Below are 25,600 nucleotides of genomic sequence, written 5' to 3'. Positions count from 1 at the left end.
CTCGCCCCTCTGTATAAGGTTACACTGTGGTGGGGAACCTCCTGCAGCAGGATCGCCAATGTTTGACTGCTGAGTAGGGCCATCTTGTTCCATGTCATATTTTTTCCCCAACTACAAGCACTACCTTAAGAACAGCCAGCAGTCATGTATGCATTGCTGGCATACAAAATTCTACAGGCATTGGCCCCCACCCAACCTTGGCACATCATTAAGCTATACAAATGAGCTGGCATCATATTATAGCTGACACCATGTTGGCCCATCCACCCCTTTAGAGTTTATATACATTTGAAATTTGCATGTAAGTGCAAATATATTTCCACTAAGGTTTATTTGACTGTGGATTATATGCAGCAGTTTCACCCGAGATTCTGTATCTTACATATTATGTTTGAGGAAGCTCATGAAATAAGATAAGCATCATTTATACAATTATGTTGGCATATCTCAAATGAAAATGAAACAGGCTTGTGCTAAGCATTACAAGTCAGCTTGGGAAGCTGCAGATATTATTCCACACATCTTCACTTGCTCATGAGTAGTTCTGTTTCACTTGAACAAGATGCAAAGAAATTATTCACTTGCAGTATTCGTTAATTTAACAATAAATTTTAAACGGGTTCAAATTGCTTTTGATGTTTTAGTGCTTTGGAGTTATGATTTTTACACCTTAGCACAAAGAAAGATATATAGGAAAGTAAGTTGTGAAGAGGACATAAGGAGGTTACAAAGTGACATAGATAAGTGAGTGGGCAAAGATCTAGCAAATGGAGTATAACGTGGACAAATGTGAAATGAATGAAAAGGAAGCTTATTATCTAAATGGTGAGAGATTGCAGAGCTCTGGGATTCAGAGGGATCTAGGTATTCTCATGCATGAATCACGAAAGGTTAGCATGCAGGTACAGCAAGTTATTAGGAAAGCTGATAGAATGATATTGTTTATTGTGAGGAGAATTGATTACAAAAGAAGGGAGGTTTCAGGTGAGACTACATCTGGAGTATTGTGCACAGTATTGGACTCCATATTTAAGGAAAGATGTAAATGTGTTGGAAGCAGTTCAGGGAATGTTTATGAGTCTAATACCTGGATTGGGTGCGTTGTCTTATAAGGAAAGGTTGGACAGGATAGGCTTGGCAGAGTGGATGTGGTGAGGATGTTTCCTCTTGTGGGAGAATCTAGAGTTAGGAGTCACAGTTTAAAAGTAAGGGGTCGCTCTTTCGAACCATAGAGCCATAGGATAGTTACAGCATAGAAGGAGGCCATTTGGCCCAATGTGTTAAGACAGAGCTGGGGAGAATTTTTTTCTCTCAGAGGGCTGTGTGTCTTTGGAACTCTCTTCCTCAAAGGCAGTGGAAGGAGAGTCTTTGAAAATTTTTAAGGCAGAGATAGATAGATTCTTGATAAACAAGGGGATGAAAGGTTATCGGGTCTAGGCAGGAGTGTGGAGTGGACGTTACGATCAGATCAGCCATGATCTTACTGAATGGCGGGGCAGGCTTGAGAGGCTGGGTGGCTTACGCCTGCCCCTAATTCATACGCTTATATATTCGAATTTATGTATGCCATCAAAATAAATACTCCTCTTTTGTGGGGGCTGTAAGAAATAGGCGGCTTTGCAAGTCTAATTCACATTTGGTCTGAAATATATCTTGTATTCTAGCACATCTTGTTTGTTTTCTTCTCTCCTTTCTTTCTTAAAGGCATTATGGGTGATTTTCCTGGCATAGTTTAATCTATAAAAAGACTCTGAGGTGATCAAATGGTGTCTTGAAGCTTAAATATTGGTTCAGTCTGCATTTAGCGACAAATGCCATCTTGATAAAAGAGTTGAAGAGCCACTAGGAATGATTTCTGCTTAAATTGCTTGATGGTGCTTATTTAAGAGGTTGCATGGCATTTTGTTGAAAAGCACTTGACATTTCACACCCTTGCCTAACAGCAACCAGCTGACAGGAGGTAAACTTATTGTTGCAAACAATCTCAAGCAATGTTTAAAGGTATATCGCCTTTCACTGTTCAGTTGATTCTGGATGTTTGAAGACGACTTTTGAAACACATCGGGATACTATCTAGGGCATTTGGTCAAAACTTCACCAATACCTAAGCAATATTTATTCTGGAATTTGGGACTTAACCTAAAAAGATTCAGTGCTACCCTTTTGGACCCTTTATAGGAGTCACCAGGAAAAAAATCATCAGCAATTTTCTAGGGGTCTTCTTAGGTCTGCAGGAAGAAAGGGAAAGGACATGAGGCCAAACAGAGCTGCACCATCTACTGCAAGATGGAGGGAGAGACAGAGAAGAGGGCCAGTTGGATTCCTTCCATCCTGCAGGTACAGGGCTCTCTCCTCTCTGGACCTCCTCCACCACAATCTACAGTGCCGCATTTGAGAACCCGTATGCCCTCTCATTTGGTCCCTGAACCCCCTGAAGCACACCACTGTGCTTCAGCTAGCACCTTAGTGAAGTGGATGCATGCAACCCACATACACTGATTCTTGAAAATTGTGCCTTATCAGACCTTGAATGCTACATCTGCAGGTGTCTATTTAGCACCACAGGCAAGTTCAAAATATGGCAATCAGCAATTAGGAACATTTTGTGCTCAAACCAAACTTTCAAACAGCTTAGTCTTACCAGCAAAGTACTCATTTAGTGCTTGTTTTAATCCTTTTGCCAAAATAACTTCCATTGATTTTTTTTTGCTAGACAGTTCTCACCAGAAATCCACCCAGAAAAGAAAACGCAAATTTTGCATTTATATGTTACCTTTTATGACCTCAGGACATCCCAAAGTAATTTACAACTATTGCACACAGTAATTTGTCACAAACAGTATTGTGATAATGACCAGCTAATCTGTCCTTGTGATTCTGATTGAGGGTCAAATATTGGCCAGGACACCAGGGAGAACTCCACTGCTCTTCTTCAAAATAATGCCATGGAATCTTTTAGATCTACCTGAAAAAACAGATGGGACCTCAGTTCAATGATTCATCCAAAAGACAGCATTTACCAACAGTGCAGCTCTCCCTCAGTACTACATAAGAGCATCAGCCTATATTTTTGATCTGAAGTCCTGGAGTGGGACCTGAAGCCACAACCTTCTGACTCCAAGGCAAGAGTGCTAGAGCTGACATGATCACTTACAGCAGGAGTCTCTAACTAGCAATCATGACCAGGAATCCAGGTGGATTTTTTCCTTCCTGCCACACCCCAAAGGCCAGTTCTCCTAAGGCTAACAACCCATTCATGTTAAAAGAAACATTTTTACATCAACGGCTCAGAGAACAAGCTGCTGCAAAACAATGGAAGAAATGAGTAACCTCCAACGTCATTGGGCACTGAAGAGAAGAACCACGAGGCACTGAGGCTACAACTGTCTCAGATCGGGTAATTTAGCACATACAGTGGAATGGACAGAGGACCACCTACACAACGTAGCTACTCACTGCCTAAGTCATCATCAGAGCTCATAATTTGATAGCCTCAATATTTAGTATTGTGCTCTAACAGTCAAATCTACAGTACACAGCAATCAAATACATGATTTAGCTTTAGTTGAAAAGAATGCTTAATTCTATGTGAAATATTGGGCCAAATTTCCCGGTCTCCAGATCATCAGAGATGGGACATAAGACTGAAGATGCACATCAGGATCCTTTGGAAGTCCTGACGTGCTGACCTATGTGGGATTTGCCTCGGAAGTTTTGAGGGCAATCCCCCTGCTCCATGGGAACTTCTGCAAATGTCTCCCACTCCACAGTACTTATCTGGATAGGTACCCAGAAAACAATAGACATATTAAAATCTAATGTAACATCTGGGTAATTATACAACTGACCCCTTCAATCAACCCCCTAACCACCCCCCCCTCGATCCACCAACTGCCCCATGACTAGCTCCCCTGACCACTGACTACCCCCCAACCTGATCCAACTACTCCTGACCCAACTACATCCTGACCCAACTAGCCCCCTCAATCTGACCCCACTACCCTCTGACTTGACATGATCTGACCAATTGACTACCCTCTGGACATGACACAACTAATAACCTCTGACCTGACCCAACTACCATCCAACCCAATCCAATTACGCCCCCACCGACCTACCCCTGACCCGACTACACACTTGACTACAGCCCTGACCCGACCACCATTCAAACCTGACCCAACTACCCCATCCATCCAACTACACCCTGATACACAACACCTCAACCACCCTACTATCCTCCCTATCCAACTAGCCTCATCGACCACCCAACTACCCTCCCAGTTCACCCAGACAAATCCCTGCCCTGACTACCCCTGACTCCCTGACTATCATCCCAACCCATCCTGACCATCCCCTGACCACCTGTCCACCCCCGACCTGACTAACCCCACCCAACTACCCACTTACCCACATACCCATCACACCCACCTACCCTCTTCACCTACCTCACCCACCTACCCACTTATCCAACTCATCCACCTACTCACTCACCCACCTACCCACTTCACCCACCTAGCCACCTTAGCCACTTACCCACTTATCTACCAACTCATCTACCCATTTACTGTCCTACCATGCTACCCACCTAACCACTTCACCCAACTACCCACCTAACCACCCCCCCCCCACCACCCACCCCCCCCCCCCCCCCCACACACACACACACACACACACTTAACCACTTACCTAGGCTTTCACTCACTTATTCACTCACCCATTCACTAACATTCAGATTGGACATCTAAATTTACGGTAACTAGTCCCGTTAAAAGGGGGCGTGTCCTGTCTTCCTCGTACTCTACTGTACTCCGACTGAGTGGTCCGATAAATGCTGCGCTGCACATTCCTTGAAAGACTGGCTCAGAAGGTCCCGGAAGAAATGTGCTGCGGCGTCGAGTTGAGGGAATTTTCTCTCGCAGCGATAATCCAACGATCGTTGCCACTGCTCAGAAGATCTGGGCCATTGCAACTTCCTTATTAATATTACATACGTTCCTTCTACTTATATTTTGTTCGTTCTTTCAAAAATCGGTTACATTTGTACATTTACCCTAAACCAAATCCAGAGTAATTCAAATTTATTCAATCTATCGCAATGAGATACTTTTCCTAATACGGCATATTAAAATTATATAAATATTCCAAGAATTAATTTATAAGTAGACAAATTATAACAAGTAGAAACGAACACATTATAGATTAGAGAATTATAATAAACATTATCGCAATAGTTTCAAACTACCAATCGTTAACAAATTTTTGAGTTTTGTTAGGTTAGGTTTCAACCTTAAACATCTCGCATTTAAACAGCTGCTCCAAAGTAAATCACAACTAAACTGAAGAATGCGCTAAATACCTACCTCTTAAACAGCTCCCAGGAGTACTGTTCAAACGTTGCCTTTATATTTTACTGCGCTTTCTCCAAAAAGATTCATCATCAGCTTCACTAAGCACAAAAGCACGCCTGAAAGGTTGTAAAAATGCCCTCAAGCAAAGGCCTAAGTAAGCACGCCACAAATCAGAATACAAAGAAGAAAAAAGGTGCTTCCCAAGGAAAGGAAGGGCTGGAGAAGACATTTGGGCCCGTTCACAGGTGCAGAATAATCGGCATGCTTGTACTGTGCACTCGATCCTTGAGATCAAGGGAATCACCAAATTTCCACCCGCTTCGCTCGCGTAGTGTAGATGAGATGCCAGTGCTATTCGCACTGTTGATCGCCAGTTCGCCTCACGAAGGGCAAACCAATCAAGCATCTTTGAAGGCAGCCTGCATCTCTGAAAGGAAAGGTGCACCTTGACTGCAATCATCTCCAAGTCCTGATTAAAAATAACAGGCAAATGACAACCTAGAAAGCCCCGTATTTTTTGAATGCAGTGTTGGAAGTACGGGTGGTAAAGGTTGGCTGAATCAGGGATACCCAGAAGACTCACCAGGCAAGCTTCTCTGGAAGCACTCTGAGGTAGCAGACTAGGTAAATGTGAAAAACATTAAACCCAAGACATGACCCAGTGTGGAAAGAAATGCAATGACCTGGCAAGCACTCCTAAGTTAAGATTTGTAACTTATACTTCTCATTACTCTCAACTTAACCCTGCACTACCTGTAGCAGCAGCATTCAAAACCTTTCCCAGCCCAGCTTCTCATCACTCTCTTCCATCCATGACCACACATGCCCCTTAAACTATTTTTATATTATTGCAACACTCTACACATGCTGCTGTCCTCATTATCATTCCTCTTACATCCACATATCATTGCCATATTTCACATACCCCTATACTACTCTACCCTGATATGCAGCTCCATAATCCATTGTGTTAAGCTGCCACTAACAAATTGCCTTCACCACAGTGCCTTATTTCTTGCAGGACAAGCTGGCGTGCAGTAAAAGGCAACATATGAGGCCAGGGGAAGGGAGCGAGTTCATCCAAGTGCTGGCTCCACTGAAGGACCAAATGCTTGATAAGTGGACAAGGGCATTAGGATCTTGCTGACTAATGAGGCTGGACGATATGTCCTACAGGATTTTCCACTACCTGACCCTTGTTTAGTCCAAATAAAAATATAACCTTGAAAAATAATGCATGAAAAAGAGCTACTGCTTTGAGCAGGCAATCATCTGTTTCTGTTTCAACTTGCCTCTAAATGATAACTCTTGTCCCCCTTTTCAATTTCTAGTCGAGAAGTTCAACAGGGGCCTGAAGATACAAAGGAAAAGGAGGGCAAAACACAGGAAGATGAAACAGCACTGGAACTTATTCTTGCAGCTCAGAGATTGGTACTCCATGCAGTTCAGAAGGTAAGTTAGAAGGGTCTGCACTGGGAAATGTTGAGGAGCAAGGAAAGGGAGATAGAAGGGCTGAGGAAGTATCTTTCTGAATGAAGAGGTTACAGCATAATCTTGCTGCATGATCCCCAATTGCAGCTTCCTGCAGCTTCCATTTCCCACTCCAGGGGGTAGTTTTACTTACCCCCAAACCTCCTCCTGCTAGGATATTTGTAGGCAGAGAGGGGCATGTAAAATAAAACAGGTGGCTAGCCCACTGCCCTCCCACCCACCCTAAAGCTGTCCCGCATAATATGGTGGGTGGGAAGGCATCAGCCAGCCTACCCATCCTTAGGTTTACTGAGGCCTTAACTGGCCAATTAATGACCAGTCAAGGGCCTCATTCCACCTTTGTGGTAGCATATGTGCAGCTGGGGAAGGCGGTAGGAGGGAGACCAGCTCTCTAGGTTTGCAACTCGGGCTAAATGCCTCTTTTTAGGGGGTTGCTGTGCCCATCAGGGGCAGCCTCCACATGGACCATACCTGCCCTTTGTGCCTTCCCCCCCAGAGCTCCAAAACCTGACCTCCCAGCCCCTCATCCTCTTTCTAGGATTCCAGATCCCTCACCAACCAAATTCCCTGGACATGCCTGCAAATCTGGAATCCATGGATCTTCTCCTCTGGACTACGTGTAGCCCCAGCAGCAGCCGCAATTGTGTTCTGGTTGGCAGCTCTCAAGGGTGGGGCTTCCTTTCTCTGAAGGGCAGAAGTCCCACTCTTACCTTGCTAAGACCACCACCCCATAAAATTATCACCGCAGGGCAGCCCTTCTTAAAGTCGACGGGCTCAAGACCGACTTTTCTACTGATGGGGTCGAGGAATACGCCTCCCCCTATAAAATTCACCCCCAAGTCAGATAGTGAATCTAACCTAGTTTCAGACAGAAGTCCAGGAAGTTTTATTTAAAAGAGCCTCCACATTTTCAACCTGCCCTTTCTAATGGCTCACGCACTCCCTTCCCACCCGCACCAAAATCAAGGGGTGAATTTTATGGAGTGAGGGGCATATTCCTCACCAGCCGGGGCAGGGATGGGGTGGGGTGGTAAAATTCCCCCCCCCCCTCCCCCCAAAAGGCTTTAGTCTCCACTCAGTGGCACCATGGAAAAACTGAAATCAGCAACTTTCCTTGTATGGTACTAGTTATTACTAAGAAAATCAGCATCTACAATTATGTGATGCAGCATATCATGGCAATAATATTTTACTTCACTGTGCCAACTAATCATTAATGATTAATGGTAATTAAGTCAGATTGGGGGCACATTGGCCAGATTATCAGAAATGTTGCTGACATTTGTTAAAGATCAGTTACTGGCTGAAATACGACAAAGCAACACTCTGATGCATTATATCATCAATGCCCAGCTTTCCTGGAAGGTCAATCATTAACCACCAAAATTCCATGCAATCCTGTCACTTTCCTTATTTTTGTCACAATCAGTCTCTACTTGCCTGGATGAGTGCAGCTCCAACAACACTCAAGAAGCTTGGCACCATCCAGTACAAAGCAACCCGCTTGATTCGTACCACATCCACAAACATTCACTCCCTCCACCACCGACACACAGTAGCAGCAGTGTGTACCATCTACAAGATGCAATGTAGCTATGCACCAAGACTCCTTAGACAGCACCTTCCAAAACCACAACCACTACCAAATAGAAGGGCAAGGGCAAGAGACACATAGGGACTCAACTACCTAAAATTTCCCCTCCAAGCCACTCACCACGCTGACTTAGAAATATGTCACCATTCCTTCACTGTTGCTGGGTCAAAATCCTGGAACTCCCTCCCTAACTGCACTGTGAGTGTACCTAAACCCCATTAACTGCAGCTGTTCAAGAAGGTAGCTCACCACCACCTTCTCAAGGGCAGTTAGGAATGGGCAATAAATGCTGGCCCAGCCAGTGATGCTCATTCCTATGTAGGAATAAAAAAAATGTTGCATTCATAGAATGAATGGTTACAGCACGGAAGGAAGCTATTTGGCCCATCAGGTCTCTACCGGCTCTCTGCAAGAGCAGTTCACCTAGTCCCGCAGCCCTGTCTTTTCCCCATGGCCTTGCATGTTTTTTTTAGTTAATTATCCAATTCCCCTTTGAAAGCCATGACTGAATCTGCCTTCACCACACTCTCAGGCAGTGCATTCCAGATCCTAACCACTCACTGTGTGAGAAAAACATGGTTAACATCAGTGTTCCCTGAAGTAGCTCCTTGCTGATGATCAGCAATTTGAGCCTCAGTCTTTCACTGAGTTTTTACAATTAAAATCACACCGAAGGGTACTTCATTCATTGGTTGAAGGAGACTATTGCTCTGACTCCTGTTCATCCGTTCTCAGTATATCAAGCCTTAAACTGATGATGTATGGAGCTCAGCACTGCCCTCCTCTGCATGTACGGAACAGCATTGCAGGTCTGTTTTAAAGCATTTCCAATAGGAATGTGTGTGTCAGGATTCAGGTTCCACTCCCAGCACATTCTTTAAGGAATCCTGGACACGGGAATTTGAAAAGAATGCAGTAAACATTCTACATCAATATTTACCTAGTTTAATTTCAATGTCTCCGCAGGAGCGATCCACGAACATACACTGAAGAATTCCTTTCAATGTCTGCTTACACAAAAGATACTTACCATTTTCAATCGGTTCATCCATGCATTGATCTCACCACAGGCACCCTCAGTTACCCAACCAAAAATGTTTTCTTTTGATCAACTTGTATTGACCAGCAAATAACGCTGCAAAATTCCTATTATACATTTTTCTTACATCTGGTAAGCATGTAGACTGAGGGTTGCCTCTCAAAATTGCTCACGTTATGAAGACTCTGATTGCCAGCAAGTGGGTGACAGGCTGACAATCTCAGAACCAAGCTATCAATTGCACCAATGGAACAATGCAGGTTTGAAACTGAATATATGGCATAGACGTTGTTGATGCTTTAAGGATCTAAAGTGTGTTTTTGTTTGCTAGTTTTGTTATTGAAGTTTATTGAACTTTTAGAAACCATAGAATCATAGAAAAGTTATGGTGCAGAAAGAGGCCATTCAGCCCATCGTGTCTGCACCAGCCAAAAAGGGAAAAAAAGGAACTAGCCGCTTATTTTAATCCCACTTTCCAGCACCTGGTCCCTACCCTTGCAGGTTACAGCATTTCAGATGCAGATCCAGGCACCTTTTAAATGAGTTGAGTGTTTCAGCCTCAACCACCAAGTTAGGTAGTGAATTCCAGATGCTCACCACCCTCTGCGTGAAAAAGTTTTTCCTCATGTCCCTTCTAATCCTTCTACTAATCACCTTAAATCTATGCCCCCTGGTATTGGCCCCTCAGCTCAGGGAAAAAAGTCTTTCCTGTCTACCTTATCTGGACCCCTCATAATTTTGTACACCTCAATTAGGTCACCCCTTAGCCTCCTCTGTTCTAAGGAAAACAATCCTAACCTATCCGATCTCTCCTCATACCTCCAATTTTCAAGCCCTGGCAACATTCTTGTAAATCTCCACTGCACTCTCTCCAGAGTGTCCTTCCCATAATGTGGTGACCAGAACTGTACACAAAATTCCAGCCGTGGCCTAACTGGCATTTTATACAGTTCCATCATTACATCCCTGCTTTTGTATTCAATACCTCACCCAATAAATGAAAGCATTCATATGCTTTCTTGACCATCTTGTCCACCTGTCCTGCCAAGTTCAAGGACCTATGGACATGCACTCCAATGCCTCTCACTTCCACAACACCTCTTAATAACTTCCCATTTATTGAGTATTCCCTTGCTTTGTTTGCCCTCCCAAAATGTATTACCTCACACTTTTCCAGATTGAATTTCATTTGCCACTTCTCTGCCCATTCAACCAAACCATTGATATATTTCTGGGGTCAACAGCTATCATCTTCACTATCAACTACACAGCCTCATCTGCAGATTTCCCAATCATGCCTCCTACATTTAAGTCTAATTCATTAATATATACAACAAACAGGAAGGGCCCCAACACTGAGCCCTGTGGAACAGCACTGGAAATCTTTTTCCATTCACAAAAACATTCATTGACCCATTACCCTTTGTTTTCTGTCACTGAGCCAATTTTGGATCCAACCTGCTACCTTCCCCTGTATCCCATGAGATATCACTTTCCTGACCAATCTGCCATGAGGAACCTTTCAAATGTCTTTCTAAAATCCATGCCAGCAACGTCCACTCCATTACCCTCACCAATCCTCCTTGTCACTTCCTCAAAAAATTCTATTCAGTTAGTAAGACATGATTTTCCCCTAACAAAACCATTCTGACTACCCCTGACCAATCTGTGCCTTTCTAAGTGACAGTATGTGGGTGATTGCCAGTAAGTTGGCGACGGCTTACAATCTCTGAACCAAGCTATCAATTGCACCAAAAAACAGTAAAACAAAATAGCAAGATGGAGAAATTCTGTACAAGAGATAAAAGTTTTATTCCTATATAGAATCAAACCTGTGAAAAAAATTAATTCATCCCATAAAAATCCCTTTCCAAATCATTCACAGTTAACAGAGCGCAGTACGACTGTTTTTCAACCTCCTGTATCCCTTTCCTAATTCAAATCACAATTAGTTGTTGAATAATTTTCTGCTTGCAACTTTAAAAATTCCAGGTGCACCTATTTATTACACATTTAATTATTTAATGTGTATTTAATTAAATGTCTATTCACACTGTTTGATAATCAAAATGTGCTTGAGCTAATGCTATTGAATCAGCTAAGGTATTTAGTCTAACCTTTTCTCTAAGATTCGATTTGTTACTTTTTCCACAGATATATTTGTGCTGAGGCTACTGTTTCACAAATGCATTGGGGTCCATTAGGTGGGGTCATTCTTCAGCTGCATCTGTTAGCTATCCACAATGCCATTCACAAACATTATAATTTATAAGGGAGAATAGTTCATCCCGCCTCCCCCCCCCACCATATCTGTATGAAATTTTTAAAATTCCAATTATTACAGGAAATATGGAGCACTAATTGCTCACACTCCACACAATTAGTGCACCACTGTGCTGATGATCTATATTAGGTTCCTCAGTAATTAAATATACATATGCCCTACGTTCCAAGACCACTTGAGATGACACAAATATCTTTTTCTTCTCTCATCTAGACTGCAGTGAACACTAAAACATACCCAGAAGATTGTGGGTTAGATGACGACAATCAGTTTACTAGTGAATGCACCACCCTATACAAGACTGCATAGATTAAAAAGATTGGCAGAGTCTGAAATTGGTAGGCTGAACTGTTTAGTAACAGATATCTACAGGCCACAGCTGCCTACAGACCTATAGAGAACAGATTTGTATTGTACTGTTTACAAGGCATTTTGTAAAAGGGATTGGATACTTAGTTGCAAGCTCTGTAAAGGTGGTTAGATGTAACTCTTTCGAGTACAAACCCATTTCCATCTGTTTCAGATGAAGTTACATTGTTTCATAGTTTGCCATTGTTGAAGGGCTGGGTTTTGCGGAAGCTTTTTGAAAGGGAGGAGGGATGTACAATGACATAGGCTTTCTGAAGGGATCTACAACATACTGGGATATGGCATGAAAACTGAAAGCTATGACATTGATGGTGTATACCAGATGTTGCATATAAGGCAATAAAGCAGGGTTGCAAGCGGGAACTTTGGGCTGAAGTTGCAGAGGTAGCATGCAAGTTCCTGGAACAAAACCACATCAGCACTTTGAGAGATTTTGCTAAAGGTGCCCTGGGGCAGTATACTCATCTATCACTAGGCAGTGCAGCAAGGGCAGGGGCAATGCATCAGCCGCATTTGATATGAAATAAGATGTGGACTGCAGAGTCTTAAAGGAGTTAGAATTTGTGTAGAGTGGAGCTAGAGAGGTCGACAGAGAAATTAGTAGATAAATCAAATCTACAACAAATGAAGGCATGGGTGAGTGTTTTGGCATTGGTGGGCACGTTGGCAGGGACAAAGGCAGGCAATTATAGAGGCAGATGGTTATCTCATGTGCGGTAGGTTGATCTGACCAGTGGGGACTTTACAGGACCCCAAATGATGATGCCTGTGCCATAATTATGCGTTGCAAGGATACACAGCATTTTGACAGCGGGCGGGCGGGTTCTGATTCACCTGCCACGCCATCACCTTGCCGCTTCATCACACCAGGCACCACATTTAAAGTACAGCCGTGTTCAATGTTTCTAGTTCAGGACTGCAGCAAAGAAGACATGGCCTTGAAAGGCAAGAAGACTGCAGCCCTTCAGCACCTTTTGAACGCCATGGAGGCCCACTGTGATGTCCTCTACCCCCGCTCTGGGTGCAGGAGGGGTAGCAACATTACCATTCTGGCTTGGTAGGTGATGACAGTGGTGATCAGTGCCAATGCTGCACAGAAGAGGTTGGCCATCCAATGCAGATAGAGGATGAATAATCTGATCCGTGCAGCCAGGGTATGGCAACCATCTCACCACTCTAAACTCACACACTCAAGCCCATCATACATTCACTGGCATCTCACTCACTACCAGCTCAAAGGACATTCTCACACACATATTCTCACATGCCCATATGGCCTCATCTTCTCTGGAGGCTGCCTACTCAGCTCTCACCACCTTGAGACCACTTTCATAGATTAACATGTGCCCCCACACACACCCTGGGGTACCCTCCTTCCCCAGTTTAGCCCTCATCCTGCAGCCTCTTCCCTTGCCTGAGGCCACTTCCTCCTCTTCCTCAAGCAAGCCCTAGCCCAGCAACCATTGAAAAGCTACCCCCATCTTATGGCTGATTTGGTAGATAGAGACCTGTGCGTGAGCCCCCCTAAAAGTGATGTGGTACTGTCTGTGAAGCCTGGCACTGATGACTGTGTGCTGACCAAAGCAAGGTAAGCAAACAAACCTTGAAGTTTCAAGTGAAGTGCAGCCCACTAAGTGCACATCTTATATATGCTGTTGTGAAACACACCAGCGTGTTTTCCCACCGACTTGGGCGGATGATCCGGGGAGAGGGGATGAGTCCGACAGGCTGGCCTTATAATGATATGCTGATGTATTGCAATGAGCTTCCCGACTTTTGAAGGGCGGTAGCGTGGCCCGCCATTGATGGACTGAATGGACAATTGCAAACTGGTTTCATGATATCATGAAACCGATTTTTGGCCTTCTCGCCATATTGTCCACTCATGCCACCAAACATGTCCAATGCCAGTGGGCACCAAAAATTCCAGCCTTAGAGTCTGGAATCGGGTTCAGTGATATTTTGCTTTCAAGTGGCACTTCTGACTGAACAATTTAAAAGGGGTTTCTCAGGACTAGCCGGCCTGGAGTTTTGAAAATGTTATTTCACCATTACAGGCTGTGAGCGCTGCTTGCTGACGCTGGACTTTCAAGGGTGATGCAGTGAAGTCTTCTGCTTGAGTAAAACTGCTACCTTTTCTTCTTTGCTTCCAGGCTTTTCTGTCTCTGGAGCTAGTTCTTTTTTTTTCTGGTGAATTTTCTCAGTGTCTGTAGCTTCAGTTGGGAGTTAGGTTCAGTGCAGAATCCATTGAAGGTGTCCTTTTTCTTAGTTTCTCAGCATTGTTGTGAGGATGGGAGGTTTTAACCCCAATGTTGCCACCATGAAGAATCCTGCTTCAGACACCATGAAGTAGGGTTCCAGTCTGGAGTATGTCAACAGTAAGTCTTTATTAACAACTCATTATTATGTACATATTTACAGTGGAAGGTTGAGGCATGGGGCTAACCTATTTTAGGTCTTAACCCATCTGTACCCATCTCCAGACTGACCCTGGCTCTGGGTCAGGTGTGTTCTTTCATCACTGTGATGATACTGTACTCAGTCCCACATTAACCCTTTATGTATCAGACCCTTCTACTACAATTACCAGCATTGAATACTGCAACATCTACATCCTTGGGATCGACATTGACCAGAAACGTAACTGGACCAGCATATAAATAAAATTATAAAAAACTGAGAGCTGTGAAGTGAGTAACTCACCCCACTGCTTCCCCAAAGCCTGTCCACCATCAACAAGTCACAATTCAGGAGTGTGATTGAATACTCTCCACTTGCCTGGATGAGTGCAGCTCCAGTAATACTTCAAGAAGCCTGACACCACTCAGGACAAAGCAGCCCATTTGATCAATACCCTATCCACCACCTTAAATATTCATTTCCTCCATCACCGACAACATCAGTGTAGCTATGTACAAGATGCACTGCAGCAACTCACCAAGCCTCCTTTGACAGCACCCAAGACATCAACCTAGAAAAAAAAGGTCAGCAGAAACACAGGATCATCACCACTTGAAAGCTCCCTCCAAGCATGTACCATCCTGACTTGGAACTGTATGACCATTCCTTCACTGCTGCTAGGTCAAAAACATGGAACTTGCTTTCTAACAGCATTGTAAATATACCTACACCAGATGGACTGTAGCATTTTAAGAAGGCAGCTCACCACCACCTTCTCAACAACAATTAGGGATGAGCAACAAATACTGGCTTTGTCAGTGATACTCACAACTCATATATAAAAAAAAAATCACATCTGGTTTTCTAGGTAAGACAAAATTGGCAGGGAAGACATTTGGACACTTCACAAGATACATGTACGTCAACCACATTACAGCAGAAACAACATTTTCCTCATATCTCCTTTGCTGAAAATTATCTTTGGGCAATTTTATTAATCTGAAAAATTGAAAAAAAAATCTTATCTATCAGTCACTGTAGATTAGTATATTTATACTGCGCAGAAGGAGGTCATTCAGCTCAGCTTTCCTGTGCCAGTTCTTTGAAAGAACTAGTCAACATCCCCGGGGGTACCATTGACCAGAAACTGAACTGGGCCAGTCATTTAAATACTGTGGCTACAAAAGCAGGTCAGAGGTTGGGAAATCTGCAGAGAGTAAATCACTTCCTGACTACCTAAAGTCTAACCATCATCTGCAAGACACAATAAGGAATGTGGTGGAATACTCACCACTTGCCTGCGTGAGTGCAGATCCAACAACACTCAAGAATCTTGACACCATCCAAAACATAGCAGCCCGCTTGAGTGACTCCCCATCCACCACCTTCAGCATCCAGTCCCTGCACCACTGATGCACAGTGGCAGCAGTGTGTAAGTAAGTCTGGGTCCAAGCTTTTAGTGTATCCCCAACATTTTCAGGTTAATTTAAATTATATTCATTGTAATAAGCTAACAAGGTCAAAATACCATTTTGTGTTAATACTGAGATAAGAAGTAATTTTGATGTTGTTAACCTTTTACAACAGACTAACCCAAAACAGTATTATAAAGCAGTCACTGTCTAGCAATAGGTGTTTTCGTTAGAAGTAAATACCTCATTTACTCTGGTAATTGAAGGATAAGTAATTAATAATCAGTAGTTAATAAGAAGCCACTTTATGTTATTTCTGTATTTCTCCATTAGCTTTTCTTATGAGAAAATTAAGGTGCTGTAACAGCTGGGAAAGAAATGGCGCAAGCCTTGGCCTCCCTCCCTAACAGGAACACACACTGTCCCTGAGTGTTGAGTCTGTCTTAATGAATGGGACTCCTGTAAAGACATCAAGATAAGAGGCATAGCTTAAAGAAAGGCACTGTCCTAGGTTTAAGACGATGTGCGTAATTAGCTAGAACCAATGGAGTTAACTCTTATCACATTATTGACAAATTATAGACCAATTAGCCATTTCCAACAACTTGGCTAAAGTGGGCCTACACCATCTTTTGGTTTGGCCTAAATAGCCAAGTGGTTATGGTACTGGGTTTGTAACCCCAAGATCAAGAGTTCAAATCTCACAATGGCAAACAATGTAACTTCATCTGAAACAGATGGAAACAGGTTTGTACTCAAAAGAGTTACACTATCTTTTGGCTTGGCCTAAATAGCCAAGTGGTTATGGTACTGGGTTTATAACTCCAAGATCAAGAGTTCAAATCTCACAATGGTAAACTATGAAACAATGGCTTGGCCTAAATAGCCAAGTGGTTATAGTACTGGGTTTGTAACCCCAAGATCAAGAGTTCAAATCTCACAATGGCAAACTATGAAACAATGTAACTTCATCTGAAACAGATGGAAACGGATTTTTGGCTTGGCCTAAATAGCCAAGTGGTTATGGTACTGGGTTTGTAACCCCAAGATCAAGAGTTCAAATCTCACAATGGCAAACAATGTAACTTCATCTGAAACAGATGGAAACAGGTTTGTACTCAAAAGAGTTACACTATCTTTGTTTCCTTTAAACTTTGTTCTTGGTTTTACAGCTGACCTGAATTAGGGGCTGTGCCTGATTTATCCCAATTTTGTTGATTTGGTTTTCATTTAAAAGATTATCAAGAGTTCAAATCTCACAATGGCAAACTATAAAACACTGTAACTACAGATGGAAGCGGGTTTGTACTCGAAAGAGTTACATCTTCTTAATGCTTGGCCTAAATAGCCAAGTGGTTATAGTACTGGGTTTGTAACCCCAAGATCAAGAGTTCAAATCTCACAATGGCAAACTATGAAACAATGTAACTTCATCTGAAACAGATGGAAACGGATTTGTACTCGAAAGAGTTACACCATCTTTTGAGTATAAAAAAAGAGGTTGCGGGAACCATCTTTGTGTACATCAAGTGTGGAAGAACCAATTTAGATTTTTGTGGGTAGTTGAGCATTCTATCAGCACGAAAGTCATTTCCAATAAATTTCGAGGCAGATGAATAGTTAGAACTGGGACTGGTTCAGTGATGGATTCCCTGCCATTATAAACCCCAGGAAGGTGTTTTGCTTCTCAGAGGCAGTGACTGTTTCTCTGACAGTGTGAGGAGCTCAAGCTGTTGTCCACTTCTCTTGGATTGCTCACCCATTTGAAAGCTTGGAGTTGGTGGAGTTTCATTGATAAGTATACTTTACCTATATTCTGCCTCTGTTAGTTAGTTGATACGTTTCTAAAACTTGCTTGTAATCAATAAACTTCAATACTATATACTGATGTTATGTCTGAGTCTTTGCCTGATGGTTATATCTCTGGAGAATTCAAACAGTTTAAAAGGGCAATTTGCGTTCCAGTATTAGGCAGTGCATAGCTAAATTGGAACAGTTTGAAATAACAAAGATCTCCCTTTTTATACTTGTAACAAGTGTGTACCATCTACAAGGTGCAGCAACTCACCAAAGTTCCTTCAACAGCACCTTCCAAACCCACGACCTCTAACACCTAGAAGGACAAGGGTAGCAGATGCATGGGAACACCACTGCCTGGTAGTTCCCCTCCTAGTCACTCACCATCCTGACTTGGAAATATTTCACTGTTCCTTCACTGTCGCTGGGACACAATCCTGGAACTCCTTTCCTAACAGCACTGTGGGTGCACCTACACTATAGGAATTGCAGTGGTTCAAGAAGGTGGCTCAACATTACCTTTTCTAGGGCAATTAGGGATGGGCAATAAATGCTGGCCCCTGAAAGAATAAAATAAAATCACAATCCCACTCTCCTGCCCTTTCCCCATAACCAGGAAAATGTGTTCACTTGAAGTTGTTGGCAATGCATTCCAATGCATCTTTTTTTCTTGTGTTGCCTCTGCTTCTTTTGCCAACTACCTTAAACCTATGTCCTCTGGTTACTGACCTATCTGACACTGGAAACTGTTTCTCCTTTCTTACTCTATCAAAGCCCTTCATAATTTTGAACACTCCTATCAAATATCCCTTAACATTCTTTTTTTTAAGGAAAACAACTTCAGTTTTTCTAGTTTCTCCATGTAACTGAAGTCTTTCATCCCTGGGAGCATTCTAACAAATCTCCTCCACATCCTCTCTAAGACTTTGACAAACGTTATCAAATACTGTGTTCAGAAACTTCATGGAAAATGTCTCCATATGTACATAGAGAGACTATTATACCCATAAGCTAATGGAAGCCATTATTTATGGAGATGTAACAATTTAATGTAGTTTAATTGAATTTCTGTGAACTGAGAATCAATCATTTTGTTTCAATGTTTTAACATACTCATTCTGTAATTAAACATCATTCCGTTTATTAAAATAGCTTTGATTTTGACATTACTTATTTTCTATCACAAAGCTCATTCCTAACATGCCATTGATGTTGGTAGCTTGTAAGTGCTCAAAAATGAAAAGCATACTACATATTTGTTTTAAAATGTACAATTTCTCCTAGCACCACATAGATTGAACTTAACTTCAGGTGGTCAAGAATAAATTGACCGAATCTATACCATGTGAGATTTTCAATTTGATTTCACACTCATCTCTGCTAAAAGATACATGTACATTTTGTCCCCAATTCACCTTTCCAGCCCTCTTTCCTGAAGATAATGACTGATGCTGACTCACACATGTCCACAGCCTTCTAGTAACTTGTGCAATTGGCCATTATTCAAGGGTATTTAAACTCACAGAAATCCTTCTGTGAAAAATGTGTTCCTAGAGAATGCAAAAATTGTTTAAAAGTTAATTAATGATGAATGGAAAACACTGATAAGTAAATATCATTGTAACATTAAATACAAATCTAGCAGTTCGTGTTTTACATTAAGCTTGTTCTCTTTACTTTTATGAGCACAGTACAATGAAATATTTTCCAAAAGATGTTTACGATTTGAAAATAATCGAAGTTTCAACTGTATCCGTCAAGAAGCAGAGCTAAAATATACTGCCCTAGTTCATAGATTTTCGATAGCATAAAGGATGCATTTAAAAAAAAACTCAGGCAACACAAATGACTTTATTTGCCAGGGTAATGTTGGACTATTGGAACTGTCACCAAGTGAATTTGTCAACTGCAATTTTAATAGTGCATGAAATATTTTAGAATGATCTGGTTGCACACATTACCAAATTATTTGTAAAGTTTGTGGAGGTTAAAATATACATACCTACAGTTTTATTTTTGGATAAATTATATGTAGTAAATTACTTTAGGTGCTCCCTTGTATTGATTCAATGAGATAAGCTGAAGTGGTATAATATATCAGTACTTTAAACCTAAATCACACAACTGAAGCTTTTCACTGGACATGCAGGGCATATCAGGATGCATTTTTCAAAGCAGTTCAGGAACCTAGCTCTCGGCTGAAGTTGCTCATGCAAATATATTTTTAAATGTAAATAGACGATTTCGGTAGGACAGAAGCTCAGCGCCCTATTAACGGTGCTGAGTGCCTCTAGGTGGCAGCTGATGAGGCTGGCTGCTGCCTTGCTGAAGAGAGTAGGCATTTCCTCAGAGACAGCACAAGGGCATGAAATAGAGGACAATCAGGCAAAACTGAATTACTGTGCACAATCCGACATAGGATACCCATGGGCCCAATGATTTTAAACATTAAAAAAACTTTTCCACCACCCTGCAGCAAAGCCAATAGCATATACCAGACTGTTCACGTTTGCTAAAATCACCATTATAAATTTCAGTGCCAACAAAGGAGGTTAATGGGCTGTTAATTGGAGGTGAATGGATTCCCTGCACCCTCCTCCCCATCAGCACTTAGAAAGTTGTCAATTGTGCATTTGGTGTCAGGATCCAGAGACAACTTCTAGGACTGAATTTTAAATTGTGCCTACACCAGGTCCCAGCCTTACCAGCATTTGAAATGCCGGGCCATCATGTTATCTTTATAAGGGAGTTACTTGTACCACTGACTGTGTGCCCACAAAGAGATCAAAGATTTACACAGAAGATCATGAGACCATATGACACAAGAGCAGAAGTAGGTCATTTGGCCCATCAATACTGCTCCGCCATTCAGTGGGATTGTGGCTGATCTGATAAACCTCAAATCCACTTTCCTGCCTTTTCCCTTGATTCCCTCATGATTAAAAATTATGTCTATCTCAGCTTGAATATATATAACAATCCAGCCTCTACAGTTCTCTGCGGTAAAGAATTCCACAGATTCACTACCCTCTCAGAGAAGAAATTCCTTCTCATCTTTGTTTTAAATGAGTGACCCCTTATTGTGAGATTATACCCTCTGGTCCTAGACTCTCCCACAAGGGGAAACAACCTCTCAGCATCTACCCTGTCAAGTCCCCTAAGAACCTTCTATGCTTCAATAAGGTTGCATCTCATTTTTCTAAACTCCTATGAATATAAGCCAACCCTACTCAAACTCCCCTCATAAGAAAATCTCTCCATACTCAAGATCAACCTAGTGAACTTTCCCCCGACTGCCTCCAATTGAATTGCCATTCTGTATATCTTTCTTTAGATGAGGGAACCAAAATTGTTCACAGTATTCTAGGTGTGGTCTAACTAGCGCCTTGTATAGTTTTAGCAAGACTTCCCTGTTTTTATACTCCATTCCCTTTGAAATAAAGCCCAACATTCCATTTGCTTTCCCTATTACCTGCTGAACTTGTATGCTAGCTTTTTCTGATTTATGCATGAGGGCCACCAAATCCCTTTCTGCTGTCTTTCTCCATTTAAATAATATTCAGCTCCTCTATTCTTCCTGCCAAAGTGCATAACCTCACATTTTCCTACATTATATTCCATCTGCAAAGTTTTTGCCCACTCACTTAACCTGTCTATATCCCTCTATAGGCTCCTTGTATCATCCTCACCACTTGCCTTCCCAACTATTTTTGTGTTATCTGCAAACTTGGCGATTGTAGATTAACTTTCCTCATCTTATTCATTAATATATATTGTAAATAATTCTGGCCTCAGCACTGATTCCTGTGGCACTCCACTAGTTACAGGTTGCCATCCTGAAACTGGCCTTCTCATCCCAATTCTTCATCTTCTATTAGTTAGCCAATGCTAATCTATCTGTGCTAATATATTACACCCAACACCATGGGCTCTTATCTTATTAAGTATTCTTATGTGCGGTACCTTATCGAATGCCTTTTGGAAATCCAAATATATTACATCTACTGGTTCCTCTTTATCTATACAGCTTGTTACCTCCTTAAAGAATTCTAATAAATTTGTCAGGCATGGCCTCCCCAACATGAAGTGATGCTTACTCTGCTTGATTATATTATGCATTTCTAAATGCTCTGCTATTAAAACCATTTATAATACACTCTAACATTTTCCCAATGATGGAGAAAAAGATACTCTATTGTGTTTCAATATATTTATTTTCAAGAGCAAAGGAAAGTAACTACCATACTTGAGCAATTAGAGCATGGTTTTCAAACTCTTAGTTGATCATCATTATCAAGGCAACATGCTTCCATGAAAATTATTCCAGACCCATTGGCATTGAGCATCGTGGCGGGCAGGGGAGGACAATATGGAGAGAAGGCCAACAATTGGTTTAACGCTGGCGTGAAAGCACAGCAGGATCATCCAATGGTGTCCACCAGGGGGGAACGCCAATCCCACTGGAGGCTAGCGTGAACCCGCTTTGCATCCCGCTAATGGGATGCAAAGTAAAGCCCGACCGGAATTGTCCTCCTATGCCAAATTTACCCCTCTGCTGGCGGGAAAGCACGCCAGCCCAGAACACATCTGGACAAGCGTGACGTGCAGAAGTTAGGACTTACCGTTAGGCTCTTGCTCAGATCACAGACAGCTGAGGAGCAGAAGACGCTGAAGCCCTACAGTTACTGGGCTCTGGAGGCAAATGTGCATGCTGGTTAGATTCTCATGGATATGGCCCTGCCATGAAGCAGCTCATGGTTCTGCTTTGAAATACCACAGTCTTGGCCATGGGCTGCTATGGATGATTGGTGGGGATGGGGGGGGAGAATAAGGTCGAGCTGTGAGTGGGAGAGAAAGATGTGTCAGGGGGATGAGGATGGGAGGGTGGGGGAAGAGGGTGTCAGGGAAGTGAAGTTAGGAGGGGGGGAGGAAGGAGTCCAGGGACAGAGGTGTGCAATGGGGAGAATGCGGCAAGTGGGAAGTAGGTGTAAGGGAGGAAGAAGGAGTTCAAAGGAGGAAGGAATTTGGAGGGGGGAAGGAGCTCGGAGGGGGGAAGGAGTTCGGGGAGAGGAAGGTATCTCAGGAGAGGAGGAAGTAAGGGTGGGGAGGGAGTAAGCGTGGAGGAAGGGGAAAGGAGGGATGCCCGGGTGAGCATGCAAGTCAATGACTGCCCCCTCAGGAGTTAACTGAGGGTGTGAGAGTGGGTGTGGCAGGAGAAAAAGGTGAGTATGAAGGGGGCAGGGGAAACCGGAATTGGGAGGGTGAGGGTGCATCGATTGCGGTAGAAGGGATGGCGAGGGTGGTTTTGGTGACTCAGATGCAGACACGGAACCTTGGGGTAGGAAGGTAGAGGTCGGGGAGGTCAATGTGAATGGGCGTTGGACTCTCAGGATGGTAGGGAACGTGGACATTCACCTTGATATCCTGAAAAGAGAAGGGTTCTGGTTGGTGGGTAACAGTGAAGAGATGGAAGGTGATGCCAGGAGGGGGTCAATGGTGATAGGGGAAAGGACATGGGTGACCAGGGGAAGGGAATGGACAGGGTAGATGAGCAAAAATCTGACTACGACCATCATTTTCAAAATCAAAAGTGAGCGGAGCTTCATGTTGGACAGGCACAGGTGCTACATGGGAGTGCGATCAGTGGGTAGGCGGAGAGGAAATACCTGGGCTAGGTATGTCCAGTCACAATGAAGTCTCATGCCACCAGGTCATCATGGGCAAGGAAACCTCCAACTGATTAAAATGTACAGTCTCCCCCTTAGCTGAATAATCAGTGCTCCGCCATGTTGACCACCACTTGGAGGGTGGCAAGGTCGTAGAATGTACTCTGGGTGGGGACTTCAACATCCATCACCAAGAGTGACTCGGTAGCACCACTACAAACCAAGCTGGCTAAAGAACACAGCTGCTAGACTGTGCCTGTGGCAGGTTCTGAGGGAGCCAACAACAGGGAAAAGCATAATTGACTTCATCCACATCAAACTGCCTGCCACAGATGCATCTGTCCATGACAGTATCGGTAGGGGTGGCCACTGCACAGTTCTTGTGGAGACAAAGATCTGTCAATGGATACCCTACATTGTGTTGTGTGACACTACCACTGTGCTAAATGGGATAGATTTTGAACAGATCTAGCAACTCAAAACTGGGTATCCATGAGGCGCTGTAGGCCATCAGCAGCAGTAGAATTGTTTGCAACCACAATTTGTAATCTCATGGCCCGGCATATCCTTCACTCTACCATTACCATCAAAACTGGAGATCAACCCTGGCTCAATGAAGAGTGAAGGAGTGCATGCCAGGAGCAGCACCAGGCAGATCTAAAAATGAGGTTTCAACCTGGTAAAGCTACAACACATGATTCCTCATGTACCAAACAACATAAGCAGCAAGTGATAGACAGAGCTAAGCAATTCCACACCCAACGGGTCAGATCCAAGCTCTGCAGTCCTGCGTTTTCCAGTTGAAAATGATGGTGGATGATTAAACAACTCACTGGAGGGGGAGGCTCCTCATTGATGTGGGAGCCTTGTACATCAGTGCAAAAGATAAGGCTGAGGCATTTGCAACAATCTTCAGCCAGAAGTGCCGAGTGAATGATGCACCTCGGCAATCTCTGGAGGCCCCCAGCATCACAGGTGCCAGTCTTCAGCCAGTTCAATTGACTCCACATGATATCAAGAAACGTCTGAAGACACTGGATACAGCAAAGGCTATGGGCCCTGACAATATCCTGGCAATGGTACTGAAGACTTGTGCTCCAGAACTTGCCACGCTCCTAGCCAAGCTGTTCCAATACAGCCACAACACTGGCATGAGGAAAATTGCCCAGGTATGACCTGTACTACAAAAGTAAGACAAATCCAACTCGGCCACTTACTGCCGTGGCCTACTCTCAGTAAAGTGATAGAAGGGGTCATCAACAGTGCTATCAAGCGGTACTTAGCAATAACCTGCTCACTGATGCTTAGTTTGTGTTCTGCCAGGATCATTCAGCTTCTGACATCATTACAGACTTGGTAAATACATGGAGAAAAGAGCTGAACTCCCAACGTGAGGTAAGAGTGACTGCCCTTGACATCAAAGCAGCATTTGCCCTAGTGTGGCATCAAGGAGCCCTAGCAAAGCTGGAGTCAATGAAAATCGGGGGGGGGAAATTTTCCATTGATTGGAGCCATACCTAACATAAAGAAAGATAGTCGTGGTTGTTGGAGGTCAATCATCTCAGTTCCAGGACATCGCTGCAGGAGTTCCTCAGGGTAGTATTCTCGGCCCAATCATCTTCAGCTGCTTCATCAATGACCTTCCTTCCATCATAAGGTCAGAAGTGGGGAAGTTCGCTGATGATTACACAATGTTCAGCACCATTTGTGATTCCTCAGATACTGAAGCAGTCCATGTCCAAGTGCAGCAAGACCTGAACAATATCCAGGCTTGGGCTGACAAGTGGCAAATAACATTTGCACGACACAAGTATCAGGCAATGACCATTTCCAACAAGCAAGAATCTAACCAACACCCCTTGACATTCAATGGCATTACCATCACTCAATCCCCCACTATCAACATCCTGGGGGTTACCATTGGGCAGGCCATATGAATACTGTGGCTACAAGAGCAGGTCAGAAGCTGGGGATTCTGCAGTGAGTAACTCATTTCCTGACTCCCCAAGGCTTGTCCACCATCTACAAGGCACAAGACAGGAGTGTGATGGAATACACTCCACTTGCCTGGATGAGTGCAGCTCCACAACACTCAAGAAGCTTGACACCATCCAGGACAATGTGGCCTATTTGATTGGCATCCCTTCCACAAACATTCACTCCCTCTAGCACTGACAAACAGTGGCAACAGAATGTATCA

This window comes from Carcharodon carcharias, chromosome 6 (assembly GCF_017639515.1).
Source record: "Carcharodon carcharias isolate sCarCar2 chromosome 6, sCarCar2.pri, whole genome shotgun sequence".
Classification (NCBI taxonomy): Eukaryota; Metazoa; Chordata; class Chondrichthyes; order Lamniformes; family Lamnidae; genus Carcharodon; species Carcharodon carcharias.
The sequence above is the reverse complement of the archived record's forward strand: the minus strand, read 5'-3'. Positions refer to the sequence as shown.